The sequence below is a fragment of the Girardinichthys multiradiatus genome, chromosome 9, assembly GCF_021462225.1.
Source record: "Girardinichthys multiradiatus isolate DD_20200921_A chromosome 9, DD_fGirMul_XY1, whole genome shotgun sequence".
Taxonomy (NCBI): Eukaryota; Metazoa; Chordata; class Actinopteri; order Cyprinodontiformes; family Goodeidae; genus Girardinichthys; species Girardinichthys multiradiatus.
The window spans coordinates 2,976,831-2,992,151 of NC_061802.1; the positions used below are offsets into that span (position 1 = coordinate 2,976,831).

Sequence of the window (15,321 nt, forward strand, 5' to 3'; positions counted from 1 at the left end):
ATGAGTTAACTCTAAACACCTGCAAAAGATTCCTGAGGCCTTTAAAACTCCCAGCCTGGTTCATCACTCAAAACCCCAATCATGGGTAAGACTGCCGACCTGACTGCTGTCCAGAAGGCCACTATTGACACCCTCAAGCAAGAGGGTAAGACACAGAAAGACATTTCTGAACGAATAGGCTGTTCCCAGAGTGCTAATATTTTGAGAAGGACCTGTACACCCTGGTCGGGTCACCAGTCCATCGCAGGGTAACACACAAACAACCATGCACACACTCATTCATACACCTAAGAGCAATTTAGAAAGACCAATTAACCTAACAGGCATGTCTTTGGACTGTGGGAGGAAGCCAGAGTACCCGGTGAGAACCCACGCATGCATGGGGAGAACATGCAAACTCCATGCAGAAAGACCCCCGGCTGGGAACCGAACCCAGGACCTTCTTGCTGCAAGGCAACAGTGCTACCACCGTGTGTTGGTAGCACTGTTGCTACCAATTTTTTTTATATATATATTTATTTACTTTCTCCTCTTGTCAAAGCCCAGGGAACCACATAAAGGAGGCTGAAGAGCCGCATGCGGTTGTGGAGCCGTGGGTTGCCAACCCCTGATCTACATCAAGGACAAGGAAAACTGTTCTGAAGATCACACTGATCATATTTTGGAGAGGAAAGACAGTGAAGCTAGTTTGCCCACACAAGGAAAACCTGAATGTCAAGAAACTGACAAAGAATTAGACTTGTAAGACCTTGGCCTGTGCAGACATTGAATATTAATGAGAGCAATCGGCGGATTGATGATTAGCTGCTCAAACTGAGCCGGGTCCTGGTGCAGATGAAGGTTTCGTCTTGTTAAAGGAGAATTTTCCTTTCCACTGTTGCTGCATGCATGCTCAAGCCTTGTGCACGCGGCAAAGTTCCATTGAAAACGGGATTGGTTTTTCGTTTATGTTAACACATGTAAATGCCGTTTTAATTGCGATATACGTGCAATACATACGAGTAGAAACACTGAAAAACTGTTTTTCCTTGCTATGCCACTAGTAGCGGTATGTTCTTTGAAACTGAAAAACAGGTGCATGCACATGCTGTACCCCAACTAAATGGCAGGGACTTATATGGCTATATGGACGGTCAGCATGTGCTGTACATGTGCACATTAATTTCTACTGATCACAGTCATATTGCACATGTGCTGGCCTTTCCCATACAGGCAGAGTATGTTTTTTCCTCTGTACACGACATGGTGTACATGATGGTAGAAATGCTACAAAAAGGTTCTGTTTTAATCAGTAAAAAGTTGTTGTATGCAGAGAGCCTCAGAATGAGGGATTGCTGCAAATTTAGCAACACCATTTAATCTGATGAGTTTCCTTAAACCAAATCGTTTTAGCCAATGTGAATGATAAAGTAAAGTTAACTGCAAAACTAACTTAAGATATGAGATCATACAAATCTCATAAAAATAAATTCTACCTCAACTGAAGAAATAAAATAAAACAATCAGTTGTGGTCGATTGACAATAAAATCTCTATTCAATGACTAGATTTGTGATGTTTTTTGTCTAACAGAAACCGGGCAGAGACCTACACCATGCACTGGGGCGGTTCGCAGCCGAGTGTGAAGCAGCTGGGATGAAGATCAGCTCCTCCAAGTCCGAGGCCATGGTTCTCGACCGGAAAAGGGTGGCTTGTCCTCTTCAGGTTGGAGGGGAGTTCCTGCCTCAAGTGGAGGAGTTTAAGTATCTCGGGGTCTTGTTCACAAGTGAGGGAAGAATGGAGCGGGAGATCGACAGACGGATCGGTGCGGCTGCCACAGTAATGGGGGCGCTGTGCCGGTCCGTTGTGGTGAAGAGAGAGCTGAGCCGAAAAGCAAAGCTCTCAATTTACCGGTCGGTCTACGTTCCTACCCTCACCTATGGCCATGAACTTTGGGTCATGACCGAAAGAACGAGATCCCGGATACAAGCGGCTGAAATGAGCTTCCTCCGTAGGGTGGCCGGGCACTCCCTTAGAGATAGGGTGAGGAGCTCGGCCATCCGGGAGGGGCTCGGAGTAGAGCCGCTGCTCCTCCACATCGAGAGGAGCCAGTTGAGGTGGCTCGGGCATCTATACCAGATGCCTCCTGGACGTCTTCCTCGGGAGGTGTTCCAGGCCCGTCCCACTGGGAGGAGGCCCAGGGGACGACCCAGGACACGCTGGAGGGACTATGTCTCTCGGCTGGCCTGGGAACGCCTTGGGCTCCCCCTGGAGGAGCTGGAGGAGGTGTCTGGAGAGAGGGACGTCTGGGTGTCTCTGCTGAGTCTGCTGCCCCAACGACCCGGTCCTGGATAAAGCGGAAGACGACAAGTACGAGAAACTGGGCAGCAACAGGAGGATCACGGTAACAACTCGTTATCTAAATTTGCATAATACTCAAATACTAGGGATGGGAAATCGCCCTATTTTCTGATCGTAAGATCGAGGTCACTGGCTATCGCCGATAGACAATCCAATCGGCTGATGGGGCGGGCGCAATTATGTCATAAAAAAAAAAAATCTTGGTGCCGAAAACATGGCAGAGTCAGACAGCAATTTGGTGCTCAAAAAGAATGCTAAGTCGGTTATTTGGGCATATTTTAGGTTCTATCCAAATGCTAACAGTGAGCCTCAAGACCTAACACAGCCTATTTGCACATTATGCAAATTATGTGTGCCTGCAAAGGATAAGCAAACCACAAATGTATTCGCGCACATTCGAGTCCATCACCCCGCCGAGGCCGCAAAACTGCCTCCAACCAGCAGCGCTGCAGGTGCTTCTGGGGGACAGCCACGGGGGCAGCCCACAATATCAGCAGCTTTTGCTAAATCAACTAAATACAGGCCAGGCAGCGAAAGATGGACCAAGTGTACAACAGCTGTTGCAAGATTTCTGGCGAAGGAGTGCGTCCCATTTCAGGCGGTTGAAAGAGAAAGTTTCAAAAAAATGTTGACTACACTGGATGCGCAGAATGAACCGCCTGGGAGGAAATATTTCTCGGAGACTGCTGTGCCAAAACTGTATGAACAGCTGAGAAGGGAAATAGTTAATGAATTAAAAGAGGCCAACTTCATTGCTTTGACTACGGATATGTGGTCAAGCATTAACATGTCTCCTTATATGTCCATAACTGCGCACTATGTCTCAAAAGACTGGACATTAAAATCCAAATGTCTCGAGACAGCTTTTACCCCAGAGAGTCACACCGCGGCGGTGCTAGCTGAAGCACTCCAGGATGGGTTGCAAGCATGGGGAATAGGAGAAGAGAAAGTTGTTTGCATTACAAGCGACAACGGAGCCAACATCGTTGCAGCTGTTCGTGATCTTAAGTGGCCATGGATCAGTTGTTTCGGGCATAATTTGAACTTAGCCGTCAACAATGCCTTGAATAAAGAAAAAAACAAAACGGACCGGGCTTTCGAAGTGTGTCGCCAAATAAATGGAGCCTTTTCACACAGTTGGCAAAGGCGACAGCAACTCAGGAAAGAGCAACAGGGGATAAAGAAACCGCTTTCTTTAATAACTGTAAGTATTAACATATAGCCGTTATCCCACCAAGCGATAACAAACTCAGTTTCAATCATATGTTTTCTGTTAAAAATGTACAATTTCATCACTAGCTTAGTGTTGCCACTGTATTATTACCAATAATAACATAACATAGATTGGAGGATAGTTTTATCGGTGTCTGCATACAAACATACACACAGAAGACAGCGCATTTAGAAAGTAACAATACGCATATTGCTTTTACTCAGCCTATAACTGCCCTTTGCCCATTATATTTTCTCTTATAAAACAGGATTGTGCAACGCGCTGGGGCAGCAAATATGCGATGATAGAGAGGATCCTCACCCTGCTGCCTCACATCAGAAAGGTTTTTGCTGATGACAGGAGTCGGCGCACACAACCAACCATTAGCTGGCAAGATGTAAGCGTGCTGGAGGCTGTCACAGAAGGCCTGAAGTCTGTATCTGAATTTACAGAGATCTTGTCAAGTGAGCATGATGTCACCATCTCATTGCTGCTGCCTCTGCTTCACTTGATTAAAGATACTCTCAAGGAAAAAGAGAGCGATGCCAAACTGACTGCAGCCATTAAACAAACGATCCTGGAGCAACTTGACAGTAGATATGACAACGACAAGATCATCCAGTTAATGCGCACAGCTGCCCTCCTTGACCCGCGGTACAAAGCTACTCACGTGGGCAGTATTGACCTGGACTACATCAGAACCCAGCTGGAGGATGAGATGGTGCTGTTCTGGAAGCAGACTACTTCCGGACCACCTGTGACTGTGCGGGACTCTACGGATGACGACGATGCACCTCCTTTCTCCCAGTCTCAGCCAAGCAAAAAGAAGAAAACACTGGACAGTCTCCTTGGCTCAATAAGACCTGCACCTGTTGCAACTCCTGAGCAACGAGCGCAGGCGGAAATGGCGAATTACCTCCAAGAAGAGGTAGTTGATGGAGAAACCAACGCTCTTGAATGGTGGAAAAGGAACGAAAGCCGCTTACCCTTAATGGCAAAAATTGCACAGAAATATTTGTGCATTCCTGCGACCAGCACGCCATCGGAGCGCATTTTCAGTAAAGCAGGTAATGTTGTAACCCGGTACCGCAGTCTGCTAAAGCCAGATAAAGTTAACATGCTTGTTTTTTTGTCAAATAATTTGTAAAAGTAGGTCATATATTTATTTTCATTTGTTTATCATACGCAGGCTGCAATGTTCTATTGTTTAATGTTTTAAGCTTTAAGTTCATTCGAAATAATTTCTTATGAAAGGCAAACCTAAGTAGGCGTCATATTTGAAGTGATTTTATTTTGTGGTAACATTCACATTTTCTAAGAAATTCTACCGTTTAAGCTTTTTTGTTTGTACACATTATTTATTAAAGCCAGTTTATTTAACACTGTAACTCTCGATTTGTAATAAAGTTACTTGTTCAAATGTATGCCTGTCATGGTTTATTCGTTTTGTGACTATATGTGTATACAGCACTATCGGCACCACTTGTGGCGCACAGAGTATAGCGCAAGAAGATGACGAGCGGAGGTACGAAGAGGAGCCGCGTTGGCGCTTACTCCGAGAAAAGTGAAAGGAAAAAAGAGAAAGACGCATTTTATTCCCTCTATTGCACAGATCACGGGGATGATGATTAAAACATTTTAAATTACAGAGAAGCGCGCATATAAAATTGATTTTACATCCCCAGCACGGCATTAAATTAATTAATAAAGATCGCCCTTTGAAAAAATAAATCATGATCCAACCCTTCAATCGCCGATAGACGATCCAATCGATAATCACGCCCATCCAAATTGTATATATATATATATATTATAAATTGCCCTTAGGGGTATGAATGACTGTGTGTGCGTGGTTGTTTGTGTGTTGCCCTGCGATGGACTGGTGACCTGTCCAGGGTGTATCCCGCCTCTCGCCCATAGACTGCTGGAGATAGGCACCAGCTCCCCCGCGACCCACTATGGAATAAGCGGTAGAAAATGACTGATGATAAATTGTAAAGCGCTAAAACCAGTTCCGTTTGAAATTTCGTATCATCTACCAGGTCCTGTCTATGCATTCTTATACCAAATCTAACATTTCTTTATCTGACATTGTGTTAAATACTGATAAGATATTATATATTATATATAATATATTATATTATATTATAGCAACAGATTTTAATATTCGCATGGCTCTCACCAGGATTTTTTATGAGCATGGGGGAGGGTCTAAAGAGAAACGATTTTCTAAGCTATTAAAAGTTAATAGATTTTAAGGTGTTTGGAAGGGTTACCTTGCAGCTTAGAGGGGCATTATCATTGTGTGAGTTTTAGCAATAATTCACCTGTTGGACACAGTTAATGTGTACAGAGTACAGAGGCAGCACACAGTAATTTATATTTGCTGACTAGGCAGCATTAAGTAAAACCAAAGGTTCAACAGTGAACCCGATGTGAAGGCCTACCAGCTTCATGGGCGGTTATTTTCAGCCATTGGAAGTTTTCTTTCCATGCTGGATCGATGCCAGACCTCCGTTTCTTCTGCTTGTTAAGTCCTCCAACAGCAGAAATACCTGACGCAGCGCTGGTACTGGCTGCAGGCCCGTCATTTTGCTCCTCGCCGTTAGTGGAATGACAGTCACCTGATTTATGTTTGGCAGCTACCGGGAAGAACGCAGTGATATGACGCCGTTTATACCCACCCTTCGAAGCGGACATGATTTTAGAAAGCTATACCATTAGCGATCGCACAGGGTCATAGGGTGAAAGAAGGCGGGAACTGACTCAGTGCATGCTTAATAGCCGACATAAAAACCACACGGAGAGGGAGCCCAGATGTCAGTCAAAGGGCCGATACGGCCTAAATTTCGGCGTAGCGGGCCACTGACATCATGTTTCTGCACGGTCTTGTTGGATCTGTGGCAGCTGAGTGGTCGAGCTGAGGTTAGGTGCACACTAGAGGCAGCGGACCCCAGAAAGACGTCTGGACCAGATGAAGTCACCAGGAGGGTCCTCAGAGAGTGTGCAGATGAGCTGGCCGGGGTCTTTACCAAGATCTTCAATGATTCACTGTCCTAGTCCTTCATCCCACCCTGCCTAATAAAGTCGGCCACAATCATCCCAGTGCCAAAGACCACCATCAGCAGGCTAAATGACTATAGACCAGTTGCTCTTACACCCGTGGTCATGAAGTGTGTTGAGAAACTGGTCTGAAGCCACATCATGTCCTGCCTCCCATCCACATTCGACCCAATTCAGTTTGCATATAGAGGTAATAGAGCAACAGAGGGCGCCATCTGCACAGCGCTCCACACCACCATCTCCCATCTGGAGCAGCAGGGGCGCTATGCCAGGCTGCTCTGTCCACTTTAGTTCTGCCTTCAATACCACACACCCCAACAGACTGGTAACAAAGCTGATGGATCAGAGATTTTCTGTTAGACTGTGTACAGAGAGTCAGGGTGGGTCCTTATATCTCCACAGCCCTCAGCCTCAACCTTGGCTATCCACAGGGTTGTGTACTGAGTCCTCTGTTTTATACCCTGTACACCCACGACTGCATCAGCACCCACCCAGACAACCTTATTAAATCCGCTGATGACACCACCTTACTGGGACTCATCTCTGACGACTAACAACTTGCAGGGAAGGGGTCTAAAGGCTGGTGGGCAGTCAACAACTTGGTCCTCAACACCTCAAAGACAAAGGAGGGAATTGTGGACTTCAGGAGGAGGACAACTGATTTGCAGCCCATCTCCATAAACGGGGAGTGTGTGGAGAGGGTGCCCAGCTTCAAGTTCCTGTGTGTGCGCATGGACGTAGACCTCCAATGGAGGTCCAACACCTCGGCGGTTGTAAAGAGGGCACAACAGCGTCTCCACTTCCTGAGGAGGATCAACCTGAAGAGGGATCTGCTGACTGTCTTCTACCACTGCTCAATTAAGAGTGCTGATGTACTGCATCTCTGTGTGGTTCTCCAGCTGCACCACAACATTCAAGAAGGCACTTTAAAGGATTGTTAACACCGCCCAGAAGATCACTGGGTACCCTCTCCCCTCCCTCAAGGACCTCTATAGCACCCACTGTCTCAAGAGGGCACCCAGGACAGCGGGTGTTTCAGCTGCTGCCCTCTGGCAGATGTTTCAGGGTGCTAAAAACACGAAACAGACCGAGAGACAGCTTTTACAGCAGGGCCACAGGCTTGTTGAATACACTCAGGTGACAATATCAAGCGTCGTTTTAGCTACGGGTCATGTGCAATAAGCAGATGTGCGATTTTCAATTCCTATAAAAGTGCAATAGTTTTCTTACAATATCTGAAGCAAGTATAGATGTGTAGAGTTCATATTCATTTTTTAATGTCCTAGTACGTCTCTGTTTATAGTCTTGTCTGTTGTTTTTTCATTTGTATTTAGTGTTTTTATATTTTAAAAGTGTGTTTTGAGCAGTTATTTATTATTATTTGACATGTCTTCCACTGATTTCATTGTGTTACACGTTTCGCCTGTTCAATGGCAATAAAGACTCTTCTTCTCTTGTCCGTGAATTTACTGAGGGTCCCTAAGCGGACCACTGTGTGTGGAAGAAGGGAGAAACCAGAGAGCTGCTGTCTGAAATCAGACCGACAGGATCAGGTTTAACACAAGGAAGAAAATCCAATATTTAACCTAAAACCAACGTTACCGCGCGTTTTATGTTCGTAAGAGAAAATGAATAAGGTTCTAAAAAACTCCGCTTTTCTAATAGTCTGCTGCAGGGAAATGTGGTTCTGTGGCTCCAATAAATAACATCTAGCAGCAGGAGGTCCCTGATAGTGATTTGGGTTTAATCAGGGCTCAGAATCCACCACATAAGAGTCAGCTGGTTCCATTCATCAACATAAAGTTCTAAGGTTCGGTTCAACTGAGCTCAGTTAGCGGACATGATGCCGCTGAGTGACCGTGTGAGCAGCAGAGTTACTCACCGAGCGGGATCCCTGTCTGTCCCTCTGTCTCTGTGTCCTCAGCGGCTCCTGGACGCTGCTGGTTCCGTCTCTGGGAGGAACAAGGAGCCTCTTTATGCGAAGGAAGCAGCCGAGCTCAGCTGCAGCGGTTCGGATTCATAAATCATACTTGAAGGTCCAAGTTTCGGTTTCACCTTGGTGATCAGTACGTTCCGCTTCCTGTTAAAGGTTCTGAACGGGTCCAACCGTCTCTCACAGAACTCTTCTGCTTCCTGCTCCTTCTCTTCCTGTTGTGTGACATGATTAGCTCCCACCCTGATGGCGCATTACCGCCACCTGCTGTTCCGGATGTTACTCAGAAACAAAATTTTAAATAAAATGTAAAATCCCCTTTTAAAAATATTAAATATCGCTAAAGCATATTGTCTGGAATTTAAACATTTCAATCTAAGGGTTCCCTCAACTGTTCCCTATGATTCTACATATTAATCCCTTTATTTTTAAGTCCTGCACAACAGGTTTCTTCATATTTCTCATCATCATCTCCCAGATAGCAAATTATGTTAATTTAATGTTGAATTAACGTCAGAAAGGTTGATTTTTGGGTCAGGTCGACAATTGATGGTGAATCAACCATCAATTGTGACCATGTATATTTCAATAATAATCAGGATGTTTGTGGTCAAATGTTACCTTTTATTTATTTTAGGAGGTAAAGCGTCATCAGAAACAGTTTGGCTGAATTATTTAGTCTTTTACTATAAGTGACATGAGAACAAGTTGTGATATCAGCTGTCATATTATCTGACCGTCTATATTTAATGTTACCTATTATGTCAGTGTAAACAAAAGCAGAAAAACGTGTCAACACAAAACAAATACTCTAATACGTTTGAATAATAACAATAATAATACTAATGTGCATGAGCACTGGTCCTGTTGCTCTCTTATGGTGTGAGAGTTGAGTTTAGAACTTTCTACGCAAGTCACGTTGATTTAACTTTGGTATCAAATTCGTTAGCTGGTATATGTGAGTGGGATATTGATAAAAATACAACAATAGGAAGTGATCATTATCTCATTAAGATCAGAATAGGATTAACATTAAATATGAAGAATATAAAAATAAATAAATGGAATTTTAATAAGGCAGACTGGATTCAATTTCAATATTTGAGTGAAAATAATCTAGGAAAAATAGACATGACAGTTGATGTAAATAATATAAATGAAAGTGTTTGTAAAACAATTATAGAAGCTGCAGAAAATTCAATAAAGAAAGGAGAAAGACGGTGCGATAAGAGAATGGTACCATGGTGGACAAGTGAATGTAGAGAAGTAATAAAGTTAAGAAATAAAGCATTTAAAGCACTTAAAATAAATCCAGTATTTCAGAACTTCATTGAATATAAAAGAAAAGAGAAGGAAAATTATTAGGAATGCAAAAATAGAATATTGGAGGAACTTTTGTAGTACAATAGGAAGAGAAACAAAAATCAACAGAATATGAAAAATGATTAATAGAATGAATGGTTTTGAGAAAGAATATGGATATCCAATATTAAAAATAGATTACTATAGTAAAAGATGAAGAAAAAGCTGAAATACTAGCTGAAACATTTGGTAAAATTCATAGTTCCAGTAACATCAGTGATGAGGGAAGGAAAGGGAGGGAATACAAAGATTTACTACAGAATACTGAAGAAACAAATAACTTAATGAATGAACCGTTTACAAAAGCTGAACCAAACTCTGTACTCAGAAAAATACAGAAAACAGCACCTGGTAAAGATCACATCTGATCCACAATGATACAACATCTGAGTGAAACATCTAAAGACGTCATATTAGAGCTTTATAATAAAGTCTGGGAGGAGGAGGAGCTGCCTCAGAGCTGGAAGGAGTCAATCATCGAACCAACAACTAAACCAGGAAATTATAGACCCATTGCTTTAACGTCTAATATTTGCAAAATAATGGAAAACGCGATTAATAATAGATTAACATATTATTTGAATATGAACAGGTACATTACTAAAGTTCAAAGTGGTTTTTGAAAAGAGAGAAATATGAATGACCCAACGTTATGTTTAGAACATGAAATCTGAAGAGCGCAAGTTAATAAAAAAAGTGTAGTAGCTGTATTTTTTGACATAGAGAAAACTTATAACATGATGTGGGTTGAAGGGTTATTGATTAAATTAAATCAAATGAAAATTACTGGGAAAATGTTTTACTGGATTCAAAACTTTTTAACAAATTGAACTCTTCAAGTTAAAATAGATCAAGAAATATCAACAAAATATGTCGTAGAAAATGGAACACCTCAAGGTAGTATTACAAGTCCAATATTGTTCACTATAATGATAAACGATGTATTCGCAGACATTGGAAAGAAATTGGATGTTCACTTTTTGCAGATGATGGAGCCATATGGAAAAGGAGGAAAAATGTAAACTGGAAAGAAAATACAGGCTGAGATAAGAAGGATAGAGGAGTGAGCTTCTCAATGGGGATTCAAGTTGTCAGTCAAGAAAACAAAAGTTATGGTATTTACACGGTAAAAAAACAAGAGAGGAAATAAAATTATATAATCAAGAATTAGAACAAGTTAAATAATAAAGTTTCTAGGAATATGGTTTGATGAGAAAATTCTATGGAATATACATATTCAGAAAAAGATTGACAAATGTAAGAAAGTATTAAATATTATGAGATGTTTGGCTGGCAGTGACTGGGGAGCAGACAGGGAAGCGTTAAAACAAATTTACACAGGATTGATCCGATCAAATATAGATTATGGAAGTATTATATATGGTTCAGCAGCAAAGACACATCTGGAAAAATGAGATATTATTCAACATTAAGCATTAAGACTTTGTACTGGAGCTTTTAAAACAACCCCAACAACTCGAAGTACAAATGGGAGAAATGCTGTTAGATGTAAGGAGAACTTAATTAACGATAAATTACTGGGTAAATTTACAAGGTAATAACCTGGATCATCCAACACAAGACATCTTGAAGACATGCTGGGAAAAAGTTAAAAAAGAGACAAGAAGTTTTAGATGGATCATTAAAAAAATAACAGAAGAATTTCATGTACAAAATATAGTAATGAGTCCAATACTCCCGCTAGCTGTTGTTCCACCCTGGATCTTATCAGATGCACAGGTAGATATGTCTTTAATGGAAAAAAAGAAAAGAACATGCATATTAGAGTTAAATACAGTACAGGAATATGTTAATAATTATTACCAATTCCTTCAGATTTATAGAGATGCATCGAAAATGATAAAATAGGAATAGCATTCATAGTACCGGAATTTCAAATAAAAATAGGAAAATGAATCACAAATGGTTTATCAGTATACAGAGGAGAAATATTAGCAATACTTTTAGCAGTACAGTGGGTGGAAGACATAAAACCTTTAAAAACAATAATTTATTCAGATTCAAGTTCAGTATTATTGAATTTAAAATATAACCATTCAGACAGCAGGTCAGACATTCTACTAGAAATACAACAAACTTTATTCAGACTACAAATGATGGGTTTATCAATAGCATTTTTAATTAAATTCAATTTAAATTCAGTTTATTTATATAGTGCCAATTCACAACATTTGGTTGGGATTGGGTCTAACATACAAGTTGAAGGTTTAGATGAAGCTAATATTTCTGATAACTCAGGAAGCTCCACAGGATCAAAACAGTCCAAACACAGATCAGGTTCTGCAGTTATTTCCAATGTTGTCTCACTTGCTGAGGATGAAGTAATCATCTTCAGGAGTATGTCAAAGATTTTATTTTTAATAGAATCAATTTTATTTAAGAAGAATCCCATAAAGTCATGACTGCTGAGAGCTAAGGGAATGGATGGCTCAACAGATCTATGACTCTGTGTAAGTTTAGCAACTGTACTAAAGAGAAACCTAGGATTATTCTTGTTCTCTTCTATTAATGATGAGAAATAAGCTGTTCTGGCTTGGTGAAGTGTCTTTTTATACAACAGTAGGCTATTTTTCCAGATTAAGTAGGAATCCTCTAGGTGTGTAGAGCACCATTTTCTCTCCAATTTTCTAACATTGTGCTTTAAAGTATGCAGCTCTGAATTAAACCAAGGAGCTAGCCTCCTATTAATAATTACCTTATTTTTCAAGGGGGCTGCATTGTCTAATGCATTACGCAATGATGAAGAAACACTATGAACAAGAGAATCAATTTGTGAAGGAGAAGAAACAAAATTATTGCCCTCCATTGTGCTTTTCAGTGATAATGAGATTAAAAGTGGAACAGATTCTTTAAAGGTTGTTACAGCATTGTCTGATGATCTACTATAATGAAATTTTCTTTCAGGTGTGGAGTACTCAGTTAAATTAAACTCAAAGGTTATTAAGAAATGGTCAGACAGGACAGGGTTTTGAGAAAATATTATTTCTTTATTTATTTTATGGGTTTCAGCACATATTGGAGATAAAGGAAATGAGATGGCTAAGAAGGCAGCACAAAATCATAAATATTACAGTACATTTAAGTAAATCAGATGCAGAGAGCATCATCAAACAGAAATTGAAGGAAGAATGGCAGAAAAGGTGGGATGGAGAAGGAAAAGGAAGATGGTTATATTGGATTAAAATGGCTGTAGGTGAAATGAGAACTGGAAGAAGGTGTCATGATTTGTGGGTGTTTTTGGTTTATTATTATTATTATTATTGATAGATTTTGAATTATGCTTCTGGTCATGCTTTAGTTTTTGTCTTCTTGTTCATGTTTTGTCAAGTTAGGTTTTTTGGATCTGGTTATGCTTTAGTTTCATGTTTTTCTAGTTATATTTCTATAGTTTGTATCCTTGGATTTCTGTTCTGCTCTAGCCACGTTTTGTTTTCTCCTGTCAATCAACTTTATTCGGTTCACCTGCACCTAGCTAATCTGTCTTCTTGCTTCACCTGGTTCACTCTCCATAAATACACACCTGTTGTGTTACTATCGTGGAAACATTTTCATATCATGTCACCTTGTTTTTTTGTTAATGCCACGATTAAATCTTTTCACTTACCGTCATGCTGCCTGCTTGTCTGCATTCCGGGGTCCTCCGTTGCACTAATCCTGACAGAAGGAGCAGAAAGAAGGACAGATTAATAATAACAAGATTAAGATTAGGACATACAGGGGTTGGACAATGAAACTGAAACAGCTGTCTTTTTAGTGTGGGAGGTTTCATGGCTAAATTGGACAAGCCTGGTAGCCAGTCTTCATTGATTGCACATTGCACCAGTAAGAGCAGAGTGTAAAGGTTCAATTAGCAGGGTAAGAGCACAGTTTTGATCAAAATATTGAAATGCACACAACATTATAGGTGACATACCAGAGTTCAAAAGAGGACAAATTGTTGGTGCACGTCTTGCTGGCGCATCTGTGACCAAGACAGCAAGTCTTTGTGATCTATCAAGAGCCACGTTATCCAGGGTAATGTCAGCATACCACCAAGAAGGACGAACCACATCCAACAGGATTAACTGTGGACGCAAGAGGAAGCTGCCTGAAAGGGATGTTCGGGTGCTAACCTGGATTGTATCCAAAAAACATAAAACCACGGCTTCCCAAATCACGGCAGAATTAAATGTGCACCTCAACTCTCCTGTTTCCACCAGAACTGTCCGTCGGGAGCTCCACAGGGTCAATATACAAGGTCGGGCTGCTATAGCCAAACCTTTGGTCACTCATGCCAATGTCAAACGTCGGTTTCAATGATGCAAGGAGCGCAAATCTTGGGCTGTGGACAATGTGAAACATGTATTGTTCTCTGATGAGTCCACCTTTACTGTTTTCCCCACATCCGGGAGAGTTATGGTGTGGAGAAGCCCCAAAGAAGCGTACCACCCAGACTGTTGCATGCCCAGAGTGAAGCATGGGGGTGGATCAGTGATGGTTTGGGCTGCCATATCATGGCATTCCCTTGGCCCAATACTTGTGCTAGATGGGCGTCACTGCCAAGGACTACCGAACCATTCTTGAGGACCATGTGCATCCAATGGTTCAAACATTGTATCTTGAAGGCAGGTGCCAGTGTATCAGGATGACAATGCACCAATACACACAGCAAGACTGGTGAAAGATTGGTTTGATGAACATGAAAGTGAAGTTGAACATCTCCCATGGCCTGCACAGTCACCAGATCTAAATATTATTGAGCCACTTTGGGGTATTCTGGAGGAGCGAGTCAGGAAACTTTTTCCTCCACCAGTATCACGTAGTGACCTGGCCACTATCCTGCAAGAAGAATGGCTTAAAATCCCTCTGACCACTGTGCAGGACTTGTATATGTCATTCCCAAGACGAATTGATGCTGTATTGGCCGCAAAAGGAGGCCCTACACCATATTAATAAATTATTGTGGTCTAAAACCAGGTGTTTCAGTTTCATTGTCCAACCCCTGTATTTACACTATTAAAGTAACATTTCCATATGCTTTAATTTTATCCACGTCACTCAGCAAGCATTCTTGTCTTACTGCTTATTAGGATTCCAACATTTGTGATAATTTCAGCAAAACATGCTGTAGCAAAATTATGACCTATAAAAATAAATTGTCATTTATTTGTACTTTGTGAAGCTTCTTATTTTTTTGTTTTAGGATTTATAGTTTGGTTTTAATATTAATTTTCATGGTTCAGGTGGATGCAGACTTTATAGTTGGTGCTCTTTAACTGAGGAAGGATCTGACAGACGTCAGCAAGAACTAAAAGTTCAAAAGAGGTAAGACATGACATATTAAGCCTATTTTGAGCATTGTATCTCAACTTTAACTCAAAAAAATGGTTGTCAGGGAACAGAGACATAAT

The 15,321-nt window shown here is 41.2% G+C and overlaps 2 protein-coding genes across 8 annotated transcripts in view; both read right to left on the reverse strand.

Moving 5' to 3' along the window:
* The window catches only part of LOC124873741 (oocyte zinc finger protein XlCOF22-like), a 138,012-nt gene that overhangs the window by 99,688 nt on the left and 23,003 nt on the right, over positions 1-15,321 (reverse strand). The window lies entirely within an intron of this gene.
* Positions 1-15,321, reverse strand: part of LOC124873764 (zinc finger protein OZF-like) — a 46,631-nt gene that overhangs the window by 7,480 nt on the left and 23,830 nt on the right. For 3 of the 6 annotated variants that reach the window (XM_047374707.1, XM_047374706.1, XM_047374708.1), the window contains one exon: positions 13,536-13,585. The gene's annotated coding sequence lies outside the window, so the exon portion shown is untranslated. Of the gene's footprint in view, positions 1-8,497; positions 8,684-8,790; positions 11,661-13,535; positions 13,586-15,321 lie in introns of those variants that run through there. The other 3 variants (XM_047374711.1, XM_047374710.1, XM_047374709.1) reach the window with 2 other exon arrangements.